The following is a 21,035-nucleotide window of genomic DNA, read 5'->3' as shown; positions in this document are numbered from 1 at the left end:
ACAAAGAGCGCTCACCACACTGTCCACACCCCTACATGGATGACACGCCACACCCGGCCCCCATCGCAAACAACCAGACACTGACACATATCCTGTTACGGAATGCAGACGGGATCGACAACAAAAGGGCGGTATTTGCCGCGCTCATGGAGCGTAAGGGTATCCTTATCGCAGTACTAAGCGAAACTAAGCTCAAACCACGCAACCAACTAAACTTCACCGGCTACTGCGTCTATCGTACCGACCGACCGGACGGCTCCGGTCACGGCGGAACAGCCATCATCATACAGAGAGACATTGAACACACAAACATTGTGATCCCTGAACTTGAAAAAGTAGAGGCAACCGCCGTCAGGGTCATGTTCAACGGAGCCTACATTACACTGCTGTCAGTATACAACAGCCCTAAAAACATCAAAACACGCGACATCAGCACAATACTCAACATATCACCGCGCGTAATCGCCGCTGGAGATCTTAACGCAAAACACCCGGACTGGAACTCACGAATACGAAACTCCAACGGCAAGAAACTATACAAACACGCACTATGGCGAAACTGCATCATACAGCGCCGACCGAACCGACGCACATTCCCTACCGGAGGGAACACAGGCCACATGTGTTAGACATGGCCCTCATCAAGGGCATAACAACGACACTCAACGTTGCCGTTGAAAACAATCTGCCCTCAAATCACCAACCCGTTATACTGTAGATTGAAGAAACACTGCAGAACATGGAACAACGCACGATGTTAGACTACAGGCGCGCGAATTGGACGTTGTTCAAGGAAACGCTTGACAGTCGCATCCCACCCACCCACACGATTAACGAGAGCTCAAATTGGTGAGGCAGTTGAAACCTTCACCAGCTCCATCCAAGACGCAATAGCCGACACCATACGAATCCGCACACCACAACAACGCAGTGCTGCCCTGCCCCAGGAGATCCTGGGCCTTGTCTCAATGAGGAACCGCCTCAGGAGATATGTCGAGTGGTGATTCCTAAAGCCGAATTGCTCCGGTCTTAGGGTGTCGTTGGCGATGCAATGCCTAGTGATACGTTTTAGTATTACCTTCTCAACAATCTTGCTGAGCGAGCACAGCAGACTGATAGGTCGGTAATTTTGTGGGAGGGAGTGGTCTTTCCCTGGCTTCCTGAACATCAGGACCTTGGCCGCCTTCCAAAAGTCAGGGAAGTGTTTGTGTGTCAGGATGGCATTCGTTAAGTGTGTGAGGTATTCTACGGCTTTATCCGTGAACTCCTGGAGGACACGGTTTTGAATGCCATCGGGCCCAGGGGCTTTTCTAGCGTTGGTGTGCTTGATAGCCCATATGACTTCATTTGTGCTAGTACGTCTTATTTCGTTGCGCGAGGGCTGGGCTACAAGTCGTGTAACCTCCTGGTCCGTTTCAAGTGTGAATGCTGGGTCTGAAGGAACCAGATTCGGCTTGAAAGACGCTGCAAGTGTTGTGGCCATAAGCTCTGCCTTCTCCGTCGCGGAGTAGGCTGGGCCGTCTGGTCCTTGTAACGTGGGAATGTAATGTTTCTCCCTGGTGAAGTGTCTGGCCAGCTGCCACACGCCAGGACGTGTGGTATCCAGCCCAGCGAGTTTCTGTCCCCATTGTTCGTTTCTGAATGTTTGAATTTTATTCCGTATTATGCCCTGGAGTCTGTTGACGTGCAGTTTATAGAACGGGCGCCTGGTACGCTGGCAGTATCTCCTGAGGCGGTTCCTCATTGAGATAAGGCCCAGGATTTCCTGGGGCAGGGCCGTCGAGTGTTGTCTTGGTGTTGTAAATGGAATGGCGTCAGTCATTGCGTCTTGGACGGTAGTTGTGAGAGCCTCCACAGCCTCATCGATTTGCTGTGTGTTGTTAATTTCGTGTGTGTCAGGAATGCGACTATCAAGCGTTTCCTTGAACAGTGTCCAATTCGCACGCTTGTAGTTGAGCATCCTGCGTGGTTCGATGTGCTGCAGTGTCTCTTCCATGTGCAGTATTACAGGCATGTGGTCTGAGTCCAGATCGTTTTCAACCGTTAGGTTGAGTGTACATGTGATGCCCTTTATGAGGGCTATGTCTAACACGTCTGGCCTATGTCGGGCCTGTGTAGGCACGAACGTGGGAACGTCCGGTCCAAGTATAATGTAGTTTCGGCCTAGCGCGTGTTCGTACAGTTTCTTGCCGTTGGAGGTTCGTATTCCTGAGTTCCAATCAGGGTGTTTTGCGTTGAGGTCTCCAGCGGCTATTACCCGCGGTGCTATGTTGAGTACTGTGCTGATATCGCGTGTTACTATGTTTTTAGGAGGATTGTATAGCGATACCAGTGTGGTGTTGGCTCCGTTGAACTTGACCCTGACGGCCGTAGCCTCTAGTCTTTCAAGTGCTGGGAGCTCGATGTTCGTGTGGTCTATGTCTCTGTGTTTGATGATTGCCGTGCCGCCTCCCCTCCTGCCATCCGCTCGGTCGGTACGATAGACGCAATAACCTGCGTAGTTTAGTTGTTTGCGAGGCGTAAGCAGTGTTTCGTTCACATGAGCGAGTCGGATACCCTTTCGCTCCATGAACGCGGCCATCTCGGCTTTTTTGCTTGCGATCCCGTTGGCATTCCAAAACAGGATCTGTGTGATTGTGTTTAAGTCTGCGTTTCGGGGCTGGTGTGGTGTATTATCCATGTAGTAGTGTGAAAAGCGGTGTGATAGTGGCTTGGAAGCTAGTCCAGTTGAGCGTACCCGACATGAACTGCATGAAGAGTTGACACACACACCCCATAATCTTCGTGACTATTTCGGTGGTCGTGCGTCCGGGGAATAATGTTTCCATTATTCTCTGGAATGTTGTCGTAATGTTGGTCATGTCGGCCTGCGAGTTATTGGTCGTGTTAGCGGCCGCTTGTTCCAGTGTTGGCGTTTGGTGAGGGCTGGCTTGCGAGTGGGTTGTTCGTGTGGCAGTTGTGGGCGCCTGTATATTCTCTGTGGTGAGTGGGTGTGTAATGTGGGTTGTTGAGTTGGTGTCCGGGATGTATTCATGGGTGTTGGTGTTCTGTTGCCTGTGTACTTGTTGTGGTGTCAATAAAACCCCAAAGTACCTAGGTGTGACCCTCGATAGAACACTCTCTTTCAAAGGTCACCTAATGAAAACAGCAGAGAAACTAAAAACAAGGAATAACATTATACAGAAGCTCTGTGGAACGACATGGGGAGCGGCAGCTACTACGTTACGGACATCAGCCTTAAGTCTCGTCTTCTCAGCTGCCGAATATTGTGCGCCGGTATGGCTAAACAGCCCCCACACCCATAGAATCGATGCACAGCTCAATAACACAATGAGAATGATCGCTGGTGTAATAAAGACTACACCCGTGGAATGGCTCCCAGTACTAAGCCACATACCACCCCCTAACCTACGCCGCACAAACGCTCTTATAAGAGAGTACAAAAAGATAATGAGCAATCGGAATCTACCCATCCATGAGAATTTTGAAGATGCCACCCAAAGCCGCCTCCGCTCCAGAAGGTCACCCATCAGAACCGCAATAGCCACATCTGCAACAGAGGAAGAATTCAACATAACCAGCGCCTGGCACCAAGAATGGTCCTTAAAGAACATCAGCAAACTTCCATGTATCTCCCAGAAGCCTCCAGGTTTTGACTTATCACGCAAAACCTGGGCAACTTTAAACAGAATTAGAACTAAACATGGCAGACGCGCCTATTCCCTCTACCAGTGGGGCATGACAGAATCGCCGCTATGTCAATGTGGAGAAAATCAAACTATCCAGCACATAATACAAGACTGCCCCAGGACAGCCTATGATGGGACTCCAGAATCAATTGCATATATTAACTCATTAGATGTTTGTTTGTAATTACTTCCAAACTACTATAACTTTGTGTAACTACTGTAACATGTGTAATATGTGTAATTTTGTATAATTTTGTATAATTCTGTATAACTATTGTAATAACTGTAAGAATATCCAATGCCAAATTATTACAATTTTGCATATTGATTGTAATAACAATTGTGTCTAAATGCCATACGCTAAATAAATTGTTGTGGTGTGGTCGTGTTCCTCGTGCTGCGGCTGTTTCTCCTCCTCCTCCTCCTCCTCCTCCTCCTCCTCTGGCGCTGTGGTTGTCCCTGTGTAGGTACGTTTTCTGTAGCCTGTGGTGGGCTGCAGTTCGCGATCTCAGGGGGTAGGGTGGTGGTCTTGCTTGTTTCGTGTGGTGTGCCTGGTGCGGGTGTGGTGTCAGGTGTTGTGTGTCTGTTGCTGGGGGTGTTTGCTGAGCGTGTTCTGAGCTCTGGGGCTCCTCTGACCGTCCCGCGCTGCTGGGGCTGCCAGCGACCACTCCAGCGAAGGATATTCAACTTCTTACTGGGCGCGGGGGCGGTTTTGGAACTGTGATTGCGGTAGGTTTCGCATGTTTCGCGATTTTGCGCCTCAGAGCTGCTTTGTAAGCAATGCACCCTCTGTAGTTTGCCGGATGGGCAGCACCACAGTTGGCGCACTTGCGAGGTGCTGTATGGGGGAGTTTGCAGCGTTGGGTTGTGTGACCGCCAGCGCAAATGCGGCAGCGGGGTGCGAGACCGCATCTAATACCCGCGTGCGCATAGCGCTGGCAGTTGTGGCATTGTTGGGGGGAGCGCGGCGTGTTGTAAATTTCTACATTTACGACCAGGTGAAGAAATAGCTTTAACTTCAGCAGGTCGCGGGATTTGGCCGTGTCGGCCAACTCCGCCATGTAGTTATGAGACGGTCTCGCTGTGCCGAACTCTGACATTCGGTTTACCCGAATGCACTCCCACCCGAGAGCAGAGAGTTCATTGTGTACTGTGTCGGTCGGAGTTCGTGAGTCTATCCCCTTTATCACGTACTGCTGTGTTTTTTCCAGGACTGTCCTGTACGTGAAGTGTTCTACCTTCCTTTCTTTGAGAAAGTCCAGTAGATTTGTGTAGTCTGCCTTGTTCGCCAGGTACAGTGCGGCGTGTTCCCCGGTGAGCTTAGAGTAGTATGTTGTGGGGCTGTGCTGATTGTTAAATTCCTTGTTTAGGAGACTTAGGTCTCCGTAGTTGTGGATGATGACCGGTGGGAAGCCAGTCGCGGTGTTGTTTGTGTTCTGCGTAGCTGCTTGTATATTTGTGGATGCTGCAGTCGCAGGGTTGTTTGTGTTGGTCCCTGTGTTGTTATTGTTGTTTGTTCGCGATGTAGATGGTGTTGGCAGCAGCGCTCGGCCGTTCCCTCGTGAGTTTGTGGGCTCACTTGTTTGCGTATTTGGCTGCTGTTTGTGCCTTGGGCCGACCTGCTGCCACGGCCCGTCTTCATCTGTGTTTGTTGTGTCCTCTGTCGGCTCTGGATCCGGTTCCGTCGGTGCCTGGGCCGCCAGAGGTGAAATAGGGGGCATGTCCTTCTGTTGTTCAGCAGGTGCCTGTGTGTGTGTGGTGTGGGTGTTTCTGGCTGTGTGTTTTCACTGCCCATCAGCTCTGCGATCAGCTCCAGCTGTTCCGCGATCTGTTTGTCCTTCAAGGCAACCTGCTCTTGGAAGGTGGACAGTGGGACGGAAATGATGGCGGGAGTAGCCGGCATTACCGCCTCTTGTGCTGCAGCTTTGCTGCGGGTGAGTGGTGGGGGCCACCATTACCGACGACCAACAGATATGACGCCATTCTAGACGATGGAGCGGCGCACACCGCAGACGCGGCGCAGCAGCAGCCACAGCCGCAACAACCATAACAGCAGCAGCAGCAATCACAGGCGCCCTTACTGCGGCACAAAATACCACCAATTGTGCTGCAGTGTAAGGGCTCATAAATGGAACTTCGTGAGTGGTTAAATAACCACTGTAAGCAGCCCTTCACTGTCGAGCAAGCGGGGGACGACAAGCTGAAGTTGACAGTCTCTTCAGACGTGCATTACCAGACAGTAGTACAAATGGTCGGTGAAAAGGCTACTCCGATGTACACATTCCCGACCGTGCGATCTGCAACATTGAAGACAGTCTTTCGTGGAATTCCCTTCTCCGTTCCACATGACAACATCAAGGAAGTCTTGGAAGATATGGGCTTCACCGCCATGGTCGTCGATCACCACAGGATGCCGGGAACGCAGCAGTACACGGGCCTACGTGTCGCTGTGCTGACCGACACACCGCAGCACCGCGAAGTTTACAAGATAACTACGATGCTCGATCTCACGATTTCCGTCGAAAATCTCCGGAAGTCAAGAGGACCCGTACAGTGCTTCAGGTGCCGAGGGTTTAACCATGTAGCCCGGCACTGCAAAATGCCGTATGTTTGAAGTGTGGTGGCCCACACGACATCAGGCAGCGAACACGTCCTCGTGAAGAACCTGCCAAATGCGGGTTGTGATGTGGTGATCACTCAGCGAGTCTTCGGTCCTGTACAAAACATAAAGACGCCAGCAGAAGAATGAGAGGCCTGCCGCCTATGAAGAACAGGACACGCAACGCGCCTCCGTCCGCCGCCAGCAGGAAACCACCAGCACCACCCAGCAGTGCCACAGCGGCATGGCCGAGCCTGATGACGTATTCGTGCAGTTCTTCTCTCCAACAGACGGCCGCTTCAGCAGCTACACAGCGCAACGCAAGGTTTTTACCCCCACCGGATGCAGCAACAGCGCCCACAACAGCGGATCAGCGTCCATCCAACCAGACGCCCCCACCACAAGAGGGACTTCAATCATCACATCACCCCCAATTGGGAAAGCAAGACGTCGCAGCACTCCTGCAGTCCATTTCCGGCACAATCGCCCAGGTGAATCCAGCCATGGCAGAAATGAACCGAACGCTGCAAGCCATGCCCACCACAGTTGCCACTGCAGTTGAGGCGGCACTCAGAAGCTTCATGCAATTCACCCATGCATCACCAGCTGTTCATCATCATGCCTAGAGTTCGACGCTTCGAAGATTTATGCATTGCCACGTACAATGCCAACAGCATCCATCCGGCCCTGCTGGAATTTCATCAATTCCTAATAGACTACAACACTGACATCTGTTTGGTGACAGAAACGCATCTGAAGGCCGGTCTCCGAGCAAACGTCACCAATTACAAGTGCTACAGGAAAGACAGATTGACAGCCAAGGGAGCCACAGCCATCTACATTAAAGCATCTATAGCTCATTACGAAATGCCATCACCAACAATTCGGACGATTGAAACGACAGCTGTTGCAGTAGAAACCTCAGCAGGCATTATCACCTTTATTGCTGCATATCAACAATCTAAAGGACTTCTGGTTAAGGACGACGCTAAATTGCTTCTACAACAACCTGGCAAGCTGTTTATCACGGGCGACTTAAAACGCTAAACACGTGGCGTGGAACAGTCTCGTCACCACATACAGCGGCAGAAGACTACTCCAAGCACTGGAAGAAACCAACGCATACGTCTGCGGACCTGAAGAACCAACGCATTACCCAGCTAGAGGACATGGAACTCCAGACGTTCAGGACATTGCCATCGCGAAAGGACTTAATCAGTTCATGTCAGCTGATGTTTAGCATCTTCTCAACTCCGATCACCTGCCAGCTATTTTTAACTTGCATGTTGAACCAAGTCAGAGGCAGCAATTACTCAACACCAAGAAGACTCGCTGGGACGATTACCGCGAACAGATCCTGTCTCACCTAGACAACACGCCGATCGACGAGACCACTGCGTCGACGCTGACGTAGAAACCTTCGCGGCCGCCATCACCGACGCCATCACTTACTTGATGCCACCGCCAAGAAGAGGAACACCACCACCAGCTCCCGGACTGCCACAGCACATACTCGACTCGATTCGCGAAAGGAATAGCCTCTGGAAAGAATGGCAGCTGACGAGGAATCCGGACGTCAAACGACGTGTGAATGCACTGAGACGAGACATCAAAGTGGCGTTCGCCCACTACAAGAAACAGCAATGGGCTTCCAAGCTGGCGTCCTTTACTCCAGATGCTAATTCTTGGGCCACCGTAAGCTTCTTTACTAAACGTCGGACGAGGATTTCTCCGCTGGAAACTCCAACAGGCATAGTCTACACACCAGAAGATAAGGCCAACGCCTTGGCAGATGTTTTTGAAGCAAATTTCCAACCGATGAACGGCAATGTGGACAAGCAGCACATCGCCAACATCGAAACGGACGTCGATACTATCCCCTCGCAAGGCGACCCGGAAGAAGACGCCACACCAGAAAAGTCGAACTTTACGTACGAGACATGAACAACAACAAAGCCCCTGGACACGACGGTATGCCAAGCAGAGCGCTCAAACCGCTACCGCAAGAACCCTTTTCAAAAATAGCAGCCATCTTCAACAAAATTCTCCGTAGCAAACGATACTCACGTCAGTGGAAACATACAACAACAGTCGCCCTGCCCAAACCAGGGAAACAGCAAGCAACCGTCCAACTACCGGCCCATCAGACAGATCAGTAAGCTCTTCGAGCGTCTTCGTCTAAAACGACTGATGCTCATCGTGAACGACCGTCAGCTGTTACAGCCTGAGCTTCAGAAGCATCAACTACTTCGTGTTGTGGAGTACATCACGCAGGCATTTAACAACCAGGAATTCTGCGCTGCTGTCTTCCTGGATGTCACAAAAGCGTTTGATAGTATTTGGCACATGGAACTCCTATGGAAGCAACACAACTTCGCAGTACCCCTGCCATTCATCAAGTTTTTCTCGTCCTACCTCGAAGACAGAAGCTTTGCGGTCAAAGTCGACGATTCGCAATCAACCATCCGCCCCATACGTGCCGGAGTTCCCCACGGATCCGTACTTGGACCGACGTTGTATTCCCTGTACTCCTCGGATCTCCCGCAGTCTCCCAGAGTTGGGAGAGCAATATATGCTGATGACACCGTCCTGTACACCAAAAATAGATGGACAGAAGCGGTATATCGACGCCTGCCATTACCTAGAAGACTGGTCCCGCAAATGGCGTATTCGATTTAATCCTCAAAAGAGCCAAGCCGTAGTTTTTACGAAAAAGAAGAGTTTTTCCACGTTCAAGAAATTTCACTTTTTGGCACTGACTTGGCATGGCAATACACGGTTTACGTACCTTGCAGTAGTTTAGGCTGCTCAACTCGACTGGAATCATCAAGTTGACTATTTGGAATAAGGTCAACCAGAGGATTGGGGCCCTCTATCCTATGATTAACGAGAACTCCGCGCTATCAGTTGAAAATGGCCTGCTGATATTCAGGATGTTTATTCGACCAGTAATGGATTATGCGTGCCTCGTCTGGGGGTAACGAAGCACTTACCCATCTGCACCGACTTCAGACAATGCAGAACCGAATTCTAAGAAGAATCTTTCACGTTCACCACATGTTTCCACATCGTCCACTTCTCGAAGCGGCCGGAGAACGCGAAGTCCTTGCCAGGATTCAAGACACAGCCCGGAAATTTTGCGAGAAGGAGGCCTCCAGCAGTGAACTGATCAAGAATTTAGGCGCACCGAGTGAAGACAGACCGCTATAAGCGGCCCGTGGCTCTGCTGTATCGCTAAAAGCCTAAAGCACCCACAAGAAGATGTAACAAACCCTAAGTTAGTACCTAAACTACCCATTCCGTAATAAATACAACATAAACACCCCCAGAAGCTCCAAATACAGTCCTCTACGCTCACAATGGTAGTAAATGCTCTCGACTAAATACTGCACGAACACAGACACATAGTCTAAGAAGATTGACGGAACGGCAGACCTCGCAGGCTCAAAACCAGTCGCGACTGAGATGTCGCCCGTGGCGGAAGCAGGGGCTTCGCGCGCGAGCGGAACGAGTGATTCGGCGACTGCGCCCGTGCCCGCCGGCCGCCCCGCCATCAGCCGACATACCTATGACGACCTGACCCGCAGCGGGGGGAAGTAATAGTACCCACGCTGCGGAGGAGCTTCAGGACACCGAGATGGAATACAATAACTACGTGGACGCCGACAATGCTGCAGGCGAACGTATTGCGCGTCGTCGCGAAGACGAGAGGGAGAGAAGATCTCGCGCATGTACATCCGAAAGGCTATTTATGAGGGACGAGCCGCCCACTGATGGATTTGAACAGCCACCAGCAAAGAAGCAAGCGCGGCCTAGACCGCTCATTGTTGCCCGGGAACTGGAAGTTTCCAACCGCTACCAACCACTGCAAGGAACGGGAGCAACCTTAAATGAAGCTACTGCATCCCTGACAGCCCACCAGCGCGGCCGCACCGAGCAGCAGCGCCCTGAAGAAGCAGAACAGCACCATGAAGAAGACGCTGGCGAAAGCACCGCGCCCGACCAAGCGCCGCCAACCGCAGCTTCTAGAAAAGTGCCGCCCATCGTCCTGCAATTTAAGCAGGACTATAATCAACTTCGTAACTGGCTCAAAGAAAATTGTAAGCAGTTATTTACGGTGAAGCAGATCGGGGATGGCCTATTAAAGCTCATTGTCGTCCACAGAAGATTATGTACTGGTAATGGACACCCTCGGGAAACAGGGAATCCCGAACTACACCTTCCAGGCGGATAGACCGCCTACCATCAAAGCCCTGATTAAAGGCATTCCCAAGAGACTACCGCACGAAGATGGTTGGTTGGTTGGTTGTTTGAGGTTAAAGGGACCAAACAGCAAGGTCATCAGTCCCTTGTTTCAAATAGACTCCATTCTGCTAACGGGACATCTCAGTATAGTCAGAAAAATAAAACGGATAAAGGGGAAACGTAAAAGGGCAGTCACGTTGTCATTAGTGAAAACAAATGAGGGAAGTTGGCAAGAGAACGAACCCAACACTATGCTGAAACAGCATAGGCAAGACCACCTGTGACTTAAAAGGGACAACTGCTATAATGCAGAAAGTACGTATGGGAATAGAAAAACTAACCAAGCCTTAAAAAGAAGGGGTAAAAACAGAGTAAAAGGGAAAGAAAAGAGGATTCCGGTCAGGGAGGTGAATCGGGAATCTCTGAACACTGCCTACAGTGGGAGACACCCAAACACTCACCGCCCTGCCCCAACACCAGAGGGAGATTAAAAACTTTAAAACTGAGAATAAAAACCACTCTCCCGGAGGAAACCTAGAACCAGAGAGACCATCCGGGAATCGTCAGCCAACATCAAAGGTAAAGTGTGGGGGAGTCTGTACTGAGCACGCAGAGCCAAAAGAAGGGGGCATTCAACCAAAATGTGGGCCACTGACTGGAAGGCTCCACAACCACATAGCGGGGGTGGCTCATCACGCAAAAGGAAACCATGGGTAAGCCTGGTATGGCCAATGCGGAGACGACACAGTGTGGTCGAGTCCTTGCGGGAGAGGCTAAAGGAAGAACGCCATGGGCCTGTATTCACCTTAATGGCACGAAGTTTATTAGACAGTGGAGTAGCCTCCCAAGAATTGGCCCATGACTGTGCAAAGTGGGATTTGATGTGAAGCCGTAAATCCGCTGCAGGAGGGGTTACAGAAAACGGGGGGTAAGTAACTGCTCCCCCAGCCAAACGATCAGCGAGCTCATTACCCGGGATACCCACATGGCCCGGGACCCATAGGAAGTCAATGGAACAAGCAGCACGGTGAAGATCAGCGAGATGGTCATGGATGGCAGAGACCAAGGGATGGCGCGAAAAACACCGGTCAATAGCAAGAAGGCCACTCATCGAGTCCGTACATAACAAAACGCGGTTGTGTTGGGATTGTTTAATAAAGGTAAGGGCCCGGGAAATTGCCATCAATTCCGCAGTAAACACCCCACATGAGGGTGGCAGTAGATGATTTTCCGTTCCAACAAAGGACGTGAAGGCATACCCAACATTATCAGCAGATTTAGAGCCATCAGTGTAAAAAACAACAGCATCCCGAAACTCCCATAAAATTTGGCGGAAAAAGGAACGGAACACCACCGGGGGGACGGAATCTTTCGGACCGCGGCGGAGATCCATCCGAATTCGAGGCCGAGGAACTAACCAAGGAGGGGTGGAGGGGAGGGAGCGAGGAAGACAGGACAAAGAAGGAAGCCGAAAATCACGGGTAAGAGACGCAAGGCGCAGCCCAACCGGTAAACCCGCCCGAGGGCGGGAGTCAGGCGGGCGACGTCCATGGTCTGGGAATAGGATAGAATAGGAAGGATGAGCGGGAGAAGAACGGATAGTAAGGGCATAAGACACCAGAAGCTGGGACCGCCGAACAGAAAGGGGGGGGATCCCAGCTTCAACCAGGAGACTATCAACAGGGCTAGTAGGGAAGGCACCGGTGGCCAAACGGATACCACGATGGTGGACTGGATCCAGCACGTGCAGCGTGGAAGGAGCAGCTGAACCATAAACTTGACAACCATAGTCCAAACGTGACAGAACTAGAGCACGATAAAGACGGAGGAGGAGGGAACGGTCCGCACCCCAGGAGGAGTGGGCAAGGAAGCGAAGGACATTGAGTTTACGGAAACATCCTACCTTCAGGAGCCTGATATGGGGCAGCCAAGTGAGCTTGTTGTCGAAAAGAAGACCTAGGAAACGAAACTGTGGAACCACAGGCAATCTTTGTGCAGCGAGATAGAGCTCTGGATCAGGGTGGACCGTAGTACGGCGACAGAAGTGGACCACCCGCGATTTTAAAGGAGAGAATTGAAACCCGTGGGAGAGGGTCCATGCAGAGGCACGCCGTATAGCCACCTGGAGCTGCCGTTCTGCAGATGGCATCGAGGAGGAACTAACCCAAATGCAGAAATCATCCACATACAGGGCAGGGGCGACCAAGGGACCGACAGAGGCCACAAGTCCATCGATAGCAATGAGGAAAAGAAGGACACTCAAGACAGAACCCTGTGGGATGCCCGTCTCCTGGGTCCGTGGAGAACTAAAAGCAGTACCAACTCGAACTCTGAATGACCGATGGATCAGGAACTGGCGGATAAAAATCGGGAGTGGGCCCCGAAGACCCCACTGATGAAGGGTTAGTAAGATGTGATGGCGCCAGGCCGTGTCATAGGCCTTGCGAAGGTCAAAAAACACTGCAACCAAATGGCGGCGCTGGGAAAAAGCCTGCCGAACTGCGGATTCCAAGCGAAGCAAATGATCGATTGGAGATCGTCCCTCTCGAAAGCCACACTGGTAAGGGGACAATAGATCCCGAGATTCGAGGACCCAAGTGAGCCGACGGGCTACCAGCCGTTCAAGTAACTTACAACCAACATTGGTCAAACTAATTGGCCGATAGCTGTCAACAGATAGGGGGTTCTGACCAGGCTTAAGGACAGGAACCACAATGCTATCCCTCCACTGAGAAGGGAAGTCACCCTGGAGCCAGATACGGTTAAACACCCGAAGAAGATGGTGCCGTTGTGGAGCACTGAGATGTTGAAGCAGCTGGTTATGAATGGAATCTGGGCCAGGAGCTGTATCATGAGAAGCAGATAGAGCAGAAAGAAATTCCCATTCAGTGAAAGGTTCGTTGTAAGATTCTGACTCACAAGTGGTGAAACATAAGGTGACAGCTTCAGCCTGCTGTTTTTGATGAAGGAAAGCAGCTGGATAGGAGGCCGACGCTGATGCCACTGCAAAATGGGTCGCAAGATGTTCTGCGAGAACTAATGGGTCCGTACAAATGCCATCTGGGAGGTGAAGGCCTGGGAGGGTGGACTGCCGATGGCAACCTTGGAGAGAGCGAAGTGTAGCCCATACCCGTGACAGAGGGACAGTGGAACCAAGGGAAGAAACGAATCGTTCCCAACATATCCGCTTGCTCTGTTTGATTAAATAACGGGCTTTAGCGCAAAGGCGCTTAAAGGTAGAAAGGCTGGCTACAGATGGGTGCCTCTTAAAGTGTTGCAAAGCTCGACGGCGATCACGGATGGCAATGGCAATGGCCGTACTCCACCACGGGACTTGCCGACGACGAAATTGTCCAGATGAGCGCGGGACAGCAAGGTTAGCAGCGCGAACAATCGCGTCAGACACGTCACGCAGGACGTCATCAATACAACCCGACAAAGAGGGAGAAAACTCGACCTGTGCAGTATATAGAGGCCAATCGGCGCGGTGAAAAGACCAACGAGGTAACCTCTCCATCGGGGAGCGGGAAGGGAGCGTGATAATCAACGGGAAATGGTCACTATCACAAAGGTCGTCGTGTGGCGACCAGTGTAATGAAGGGAGGAGAGAGGGAGAAGAAAGAGAAAGATCAATGGCAGAAAAGGTACCATGACCAGCACTGAAATGAGTAGGGGAGCCATCATTAAGAAGGCACAGGTCGTGGACTGCAATAAATTGGTCGATAAGAAGACCTCGTCTAGATGGAAAGGCACTGCCCCACAAAGGATGATGAGCATTAAAATCCCCAAGGAGGAGGAAGGGAGGAGGAAGTTGCTGAAGAAGGGTGGTTAAGGCAGCAGGTGTAAGAGTCCTGTCAGGAGGGAGATAAAGATTGCATACTGTGACTGCAGAGTCTAAGTGGACCCTAACAGCAACTGCTTCCAATGTAGTTTGGAGAGGAATCCACGTGCTAGCAATGTCTGTACGGACCAACGTACAAACGCCACCAGAAGCCCGCAAGGGTCCAACCCGATTTCGACAGAAAACACGGAACCCACGGAGGGTCGGTGAGTGAGCATCAGTAAAATGAGATTCCTGGAGAACCACACAAGCTGCTGAGTAGGACGAAAGAAGGGATTTCAATTCCGGAAGGTGACGATAGTAGCCATTACAATTCCATTGGAGAACCACAGAACGATGGTTTAAATGAGGGCGGAACACGCTAAATCCAGTCATACCGCCGGGTCCCCACCCGTCACCGACAAGGAGGGGGCGACATCCATAAACGACAGGTCAGAATCCGGTTGTGAAGCCGGGGAAGGGACCTCCGGTGACACCAGAGGCTCTTTGTCCCGGGACTTATGTTTCTTCTTCTTTTCAGGCTGAGATCGAGGAGGGCTGTGTGGCATAATGGAGCCAGCTGCAGCAAGATCAGGAACAGAAAGAGACCGGGCGACCTGGGGGCCGATAGACCGCGGCTCTCGCGGTCGCCGCGCTGCAGCAGACCTTTGACCTGGAAGGTGCCGGGAAGGGGCATCCCGGGAGAGGCGCCCTTGACCGGCAGACGCCGAAGGAGTGGGACACTTCTCCGGCTGGGGAGGGGGAGCGGCGCCCAGAGGAGAAGGTGTGGGAGCCGCAGGGGAGGGGGGAAGGAGAGGGGTCCGGGACGGGGGTAAGGAAGGGGGAGGAAGGGATGAAGATGTAACCAAGGCGTAACTAGATGTCATGGACACAGGGTGCAATCGTGCATATTTCTTACGGGCCTCTGTGTAGCTTAAACGATCAAGAGACTTATACTCCTGTATCTTTTTTTCTTTCTTTCTTATAGACTGGGCAATCTGCTGAACGTGGAGAATGACTACCATGACAATTTACACATACAGGAGGGGGAACACAGGGACTCCCCTCATGGAGTGGACGTCCACAGTCACCACAGAGAGGGTCCTGGGTACAGCGAGAAGACATGTGGCCAAAACGCAAGCACTTAAAACACCGCATAGGAGGTGGGATGTACGGCTTCACATCACAGCGATAGACCATAATCTTAACTTTCTCAGGAAGGGTATCCCCTTCAAAGGCCAGGATAAAGGCACCAGTATCAATACGATTATCTTTAGGACCCTTCTGAACACGCCGAACAAAGTGAACACCCCGCCGTCCGACATTGTCCCGAAGTTCCTCATCAGTTTGAAGGATGAGGTCTCTGTGAAAAATCACACCTTGTACCATATTTAGAGACTGGTGAGGGGTAATGGACACGGGAATTGTGCCAAGATGGGTACAGGCACGAAGGGCCGCAGATTGGGCAGCCGAAGCAGTTTTTATCAGTAATGAACCCGACCGCATCTTGCTCAGGGAGTCCACTTCGCCGAACTTGTCTTCAATGTGTTCCACAAAGAATAAAGGTTTGACACTGGTGAAAGTATCTCCATCAGTCCTGGTGCAAACTAGATAACGGGGGAAAGGTTTTGCCCCTAGACGACGGGCCTGACCCTCCTCCCAGGGGGTAGCCACGGAAGGGAAGGCCGAAGGGGCAAGAGAAGCAGCACTTGAGGAATCAGTACCACGCAGAGAGACGGCCGCAGAAGAGCGGCCAGAGGTTTGGACCCTTATGCGTTTCATCTGCATAGCGTCCGCCCTGATACCACCCACTCCGATCAGGGGCTCTCCTCACGGGCGCCACCCAGCCACAGCAAGGGCCGTCTGGCACGGCGGCCATTGCCGGGAGTTCCGATGCTCCAGGATGACGAGCAACCACTCCAAGGCATGCATGAGGAGGTCACAGCTCAGGTATCAGAAGTGTGATCCCTGTGTGTTCAGGGGGCTCAACCAAAAGGGTACATAGCGACCCCACCACACGGGCTGGCTACCGTGCTGGCTATGCACCCTAGCATCAGACAACGACGTAGAAGAAAAGGTGGAATATACTAGGAGGGCACACGTCGGAGACACTAGGTAAGGTGCTCTTCCCCAAATGGCTCACACTACGGAAGAGAAATTATGGAATGGAGGTCAAACCCCAGAGGGGGACCAAGGAATGCCAAAAGGAGGAGATGATTACGCAACAAAGCCAGAGTGTAAAACCAACAGAACCAGGAGGATAGCGGGGGCCAACATAAGCAAGGACACCAATAGAGGGAGAGGAGAGGGCGAGGGGAAAGGGGTATGGAGGGGAAAGGAGGGGAAGGGAAAGGAAATGCAGCCCGGGAGAGAAAGAAGGCTGCAATGGCTCGGGGCCCCGTGCTCGCCACGCACGTATCCACGAAAGAGTTGTGGACCCCCTGGGGGGCCGCACGAAGATGTAAAAGAAGAGCTAGAAGAGATGGGATATGTCGCTTCCAAAGTGGACTACCATCACATGCCAGGCACTAACCAGCTATCAGGACACCGAGTCGTCATACTACAGGACACTCCACAGCATCGCGGCATTTTCAATGTTACGCGATTCTTCAATCTGACGGTCACAGTTGAAAAGCTGCGAAAGACGCAGGGCGCAATAGAATGCATCTGCTGCCAGGGCTTTGGACACGTTGCCCGACTATCTACGATGCCGATCATGTGTGTCATATGCGGCGGTGTACATGACACCCGAACGTGCACACTTCAGGGGGGGAAAACACCGTCATGTGGACTCTGCGGCGGTCCTCATACTGCCAACTTTCGGTCTTGTCCGAAACACAAGGAGGGCAACCGGAGGAGAAGAGGACTACCACCACATAAGAACGCTTCTACAACGCAACCGCGACGGCAACCACCACCTCCTGCTGCTGCTGCTGGACGCTCCTGGACTACATTACGCACCCGCAATCCGACCCAGGCACGGCTTGCAGTGGCCTACGCTGCTGCAGCCTCTGCTCAACAAACAGAAGCTGCTCCTACTGCTCCACCACGAATACCTGCCTCCAAAAGGCAGCGCCAACAGCCTCAAACAGCTCCACAGAACGACGCAGATATCATCAAATTACTAACAAGCATCGTCACCACCTTGGCTGATGTTACAAAGCAGCTGGCACAGCTGCCCAACACCATCGCCGCCGCAGTCGACACGGCGGACTCAAGAGCCGTCACGGCAGCCATCGAAGCTGCAAGAACACCCCAGCATGCCTAGAGCGCCAAGGCTGGATGAACTAAGGATTGTTGCTTATAATGCAAACAACCTTACTCAAGACATCGCCGAACTGCAACAGTTCCTGTACAATTACAACATTGATGTTTGCCTCGTCAACGAGACGTTCCTAAAGCCAGGCATACGCAGCAATATTGCAAATTATCGTTGTTACAGACTCACGCAGGGGGCACCGCCATCTTCATCCGCAACTCCATCCAACATCACGAAGTTCATCTGCCCATCACATCAGCAGTTCTTCTCGAGACACAAATAGGACCCATCACATTCATCGCCGTCTACCGCAGTCCACGAAGAATCATCACTCTTGAAGACGCAAGATCGCTCCTACGTGTGCCAGGCAAACTCATCATAGCAGGAGGTTTGAACTGCAAACACGCCGCATGGAACTCGACAGTAACAAGCTGGAGTGGTCGAATTCACCTCCAGGCACTTGAAGAAGCCCACGCCCACGCGTGTGGCCTTGAAAAGCCTACATGTTATCCCTCACGGGGCGTGCCAGATGTTATTGACATCGCAATCACCAAAGGGATTCCACAATTCCTGGACGCCGACGTAATCCACGGACTAAATTCCGACCACCTTCCGGTCCTCTTCACCCTGAGAGTGTATGCCGGCAGAACACATTCCTGGACGCCTCAACTTGCGACGAGGTGGGATCGTTTCCGAGAACATGTTGACTCTGCGATCACCGACATCGACGACGAAGAAGACATCACTGAAGATTCATTCAACCGACTCACCGACATTGTCACCGACGCCCTACATGAAGCCACACCGCCGCAGCAGTCCCCTCGCCCTGTGGTGCCCAGCCTGCCACCGGACACCCTCGCCTCCATTCGGACAAGAAACCGGCTATGCAGAGAATGGCGCCTCACGCGCAATGCAGCTCTTAAACGTCGCATCAATCAGCTCCGACGAGAAATCAGAGCTGGTACTGCCACATATCGTAACCTGCGGTGGGCAGACAAACTCCGCAGCTTCACATCTGATCCACTCAGATGGCAAACGGTCAGCCACTTTACAAATCGCAAGACGCGAACACCCCCCACTGACGACCGACGACCTGACAGCTTATCGTCCAGAAGAGAAAGCTGAGATGTTGGCGGATGTTTTGGAAGCCAACTTCCAGCCGCTACAAGACCGCGTTGACCTACGACGTACTGCTGTCATAGAACGAGACGTCACTGCCATCCTACAGAGAGGGCAGCCACTCAGAAGGAGCTCGTCGCCGTTCACCGGCAGCTCCAACAACTGCGGGAGGAACTCAGGCTGGCGACGAAGAAGAAGACACTCGCCCCCGACGCCACCCCCACGGTGGTTCGACAAGCAGGGGTGGACGCGACGACCCAGACGGGTGTCCCGCCGCGGACGGACGCAGCAACACAAACAGACGTCGCCCCGGAACCTGTAGCAATACAGGAGACCGGGGAGACGCCCATGGACGTGGCACCGTCCTCCCCTTCCCCCACTCCCGACGGGGAGTTGAAACAAAAGGGGAAACACGACGAAGAGGGTGGGAAGCTGCGCACCGATGTCATCCCCTTCCCCGACAGCGGCAACATGCCGGTGGTGCAGAGAAAGATCGCCACCATGCTGCGGGATGGGCGCTTCAATGCGCAGCAAAACCCATACCTCTCCGACCAGGTAGAAGGGGCACAGACGCCCTCGCTACCGCACAGGCTGGTAGAATTCCGTGGCGGACACCGAGCAATATAATTGAGTTCGCCACGAGAAAGGACCTCGATGTCATCAACGCGAACCCCGTATTCCCGCCGTGCGACTGGGACTATATCCTGGAAGACGCAGTCGTACGGCTGAGGTAGGAGGTCCGCGACGGCGAGAGGCAGCTGACAGCAGAGCTCGAGGCAGCAATTCAGCAAGTCACGCGCGAGGCAAAGAAAACGCAAAAGAACAAAGTCCACCGCTAGCATGTTCTCATGCCAGCAGCCAGGAGCCAGTACACACCGACAAACGGCGCCAGGACAAACCATGAAGAGAGGAAACACCATCACACACCCAGCAAGGAACAGGAGGCAAGGCCGTAACAGGCTAGAACTCCACCATCCTCGGGCCAAGGATAAGGCCCGTCAGTTTAGCGTTAGCGGTCCGAAGGGGCTTGCCGCGCCGGCCGCCCCGCCATCAGCCGACACACGTATTCCCTGGCGTTGGGGGAAGTAATAGTACCCCCGCGACGGAGCTGCCTACGGACTCAGATGGACTACACTCCGGCTTTATCTGATGATGACGACACCGCTGATCGAACTGTCAACTCGCGAGAGGCAATACAACATAGAAGAGGAGACCGCGACCTCTCTACAGATGGAAGACACGACCTCGGGGCGCGACAGGAGGAGACTTCCAACTGCCACCAAGGAAGAAACAAGCCAGGATACAACCACTCATCGCCGCAAGAGAGCTAGACGTTTCCAACCGATTTCAACCCCTGCAAGGGACGGGAGTAGTAGGTCAACCTATGTACCAGCCCACTTTCCTTTGTTGCTAAATTTATTCAAGATACAGGCGCTGACGTCACCCAAGATGGTGGCTTTTGGCGGGAAAATAGGCCAATTGCGCTATGTCCACTAACCTAACCTCCAGAAAAAATGGCTGGAATTTTGGCAGGAAAATAGACCAATTGGGCTACGTCCACTAACCTAACCCTTCAAAAGAAATTGGCGCCAAATTCAAATTTCAACACGATAATGTCTCGAAAACTGTACGTCTATTTATTATCATCATTTATTATGCGACTGCGCTCGAGCCGGCCGGCCGCGGCCCGATGGGGTTTGCTCCACCGGCCGCCCCGCCATCGGCCGGCACACATACGACGACCCGACCTGAGTCGTGGGGAAGCATTAGTACCCGCGACTCAAAGCGGAACACGGCTAACGACACGGACTACGATTCGGATTTCGATGCAGACGATGCCAATGAAGCGCCCATAGCGAGCAGAAGAAGGGAGAGACGCGACAGAAGATCATCGCGCGACCGTTCTCCGGCAAGACACTTCTACCGCGAAGACGCGCGAGAAGAGGGATTTCAGTTACCCCCCAAAAAGAAGCAAGCGAGGCACCAAAAACTCTCAGTAGCACGAGAACTTGATATCGACAACCGCTACCAACCACTCCAAGGGGTGGGAGCTGTGGTGTCACCGCCAGACACCACACTTGCTAGGTGGTAGCCTTTAAATCGGCCGCGGTCCGTTAGTATACGTCGGACCCGCGTGTCGCCACTATCAGTGATTGCAGACCGAGCGCCGCCACACGGCACGTCTAGAGAGACTTCCTAGCACTCGCCCCAGTTGTACAGCCGACTTTGCTAGCGATGGTTCACTGACAAAATACGCTCTCATTTGCCGAGACGATAGTTAGTATAGCCTTCAGCTACGTCATT

Source organism: Schistocerca piceifrons, chromosome 8 (assembly GCF_021461385.2).
Source record: "Schistocerca piceifrons isolate TAMUIC-IGC-003096 chromosome 8, iqSchPice1.1, whole genome shotgun sequence".
Lineage (NCBI taxonomy): Eukaryota > Metazoa > Arthropoda > Insecta > Orthoptera > Acrididae > Schistocerca > Schistocerca piceifrons.
The sequence above is the reverse complement of the archived record's forward strand: the minus strand, read 5'-3'. Positions refer to the sequence as shown.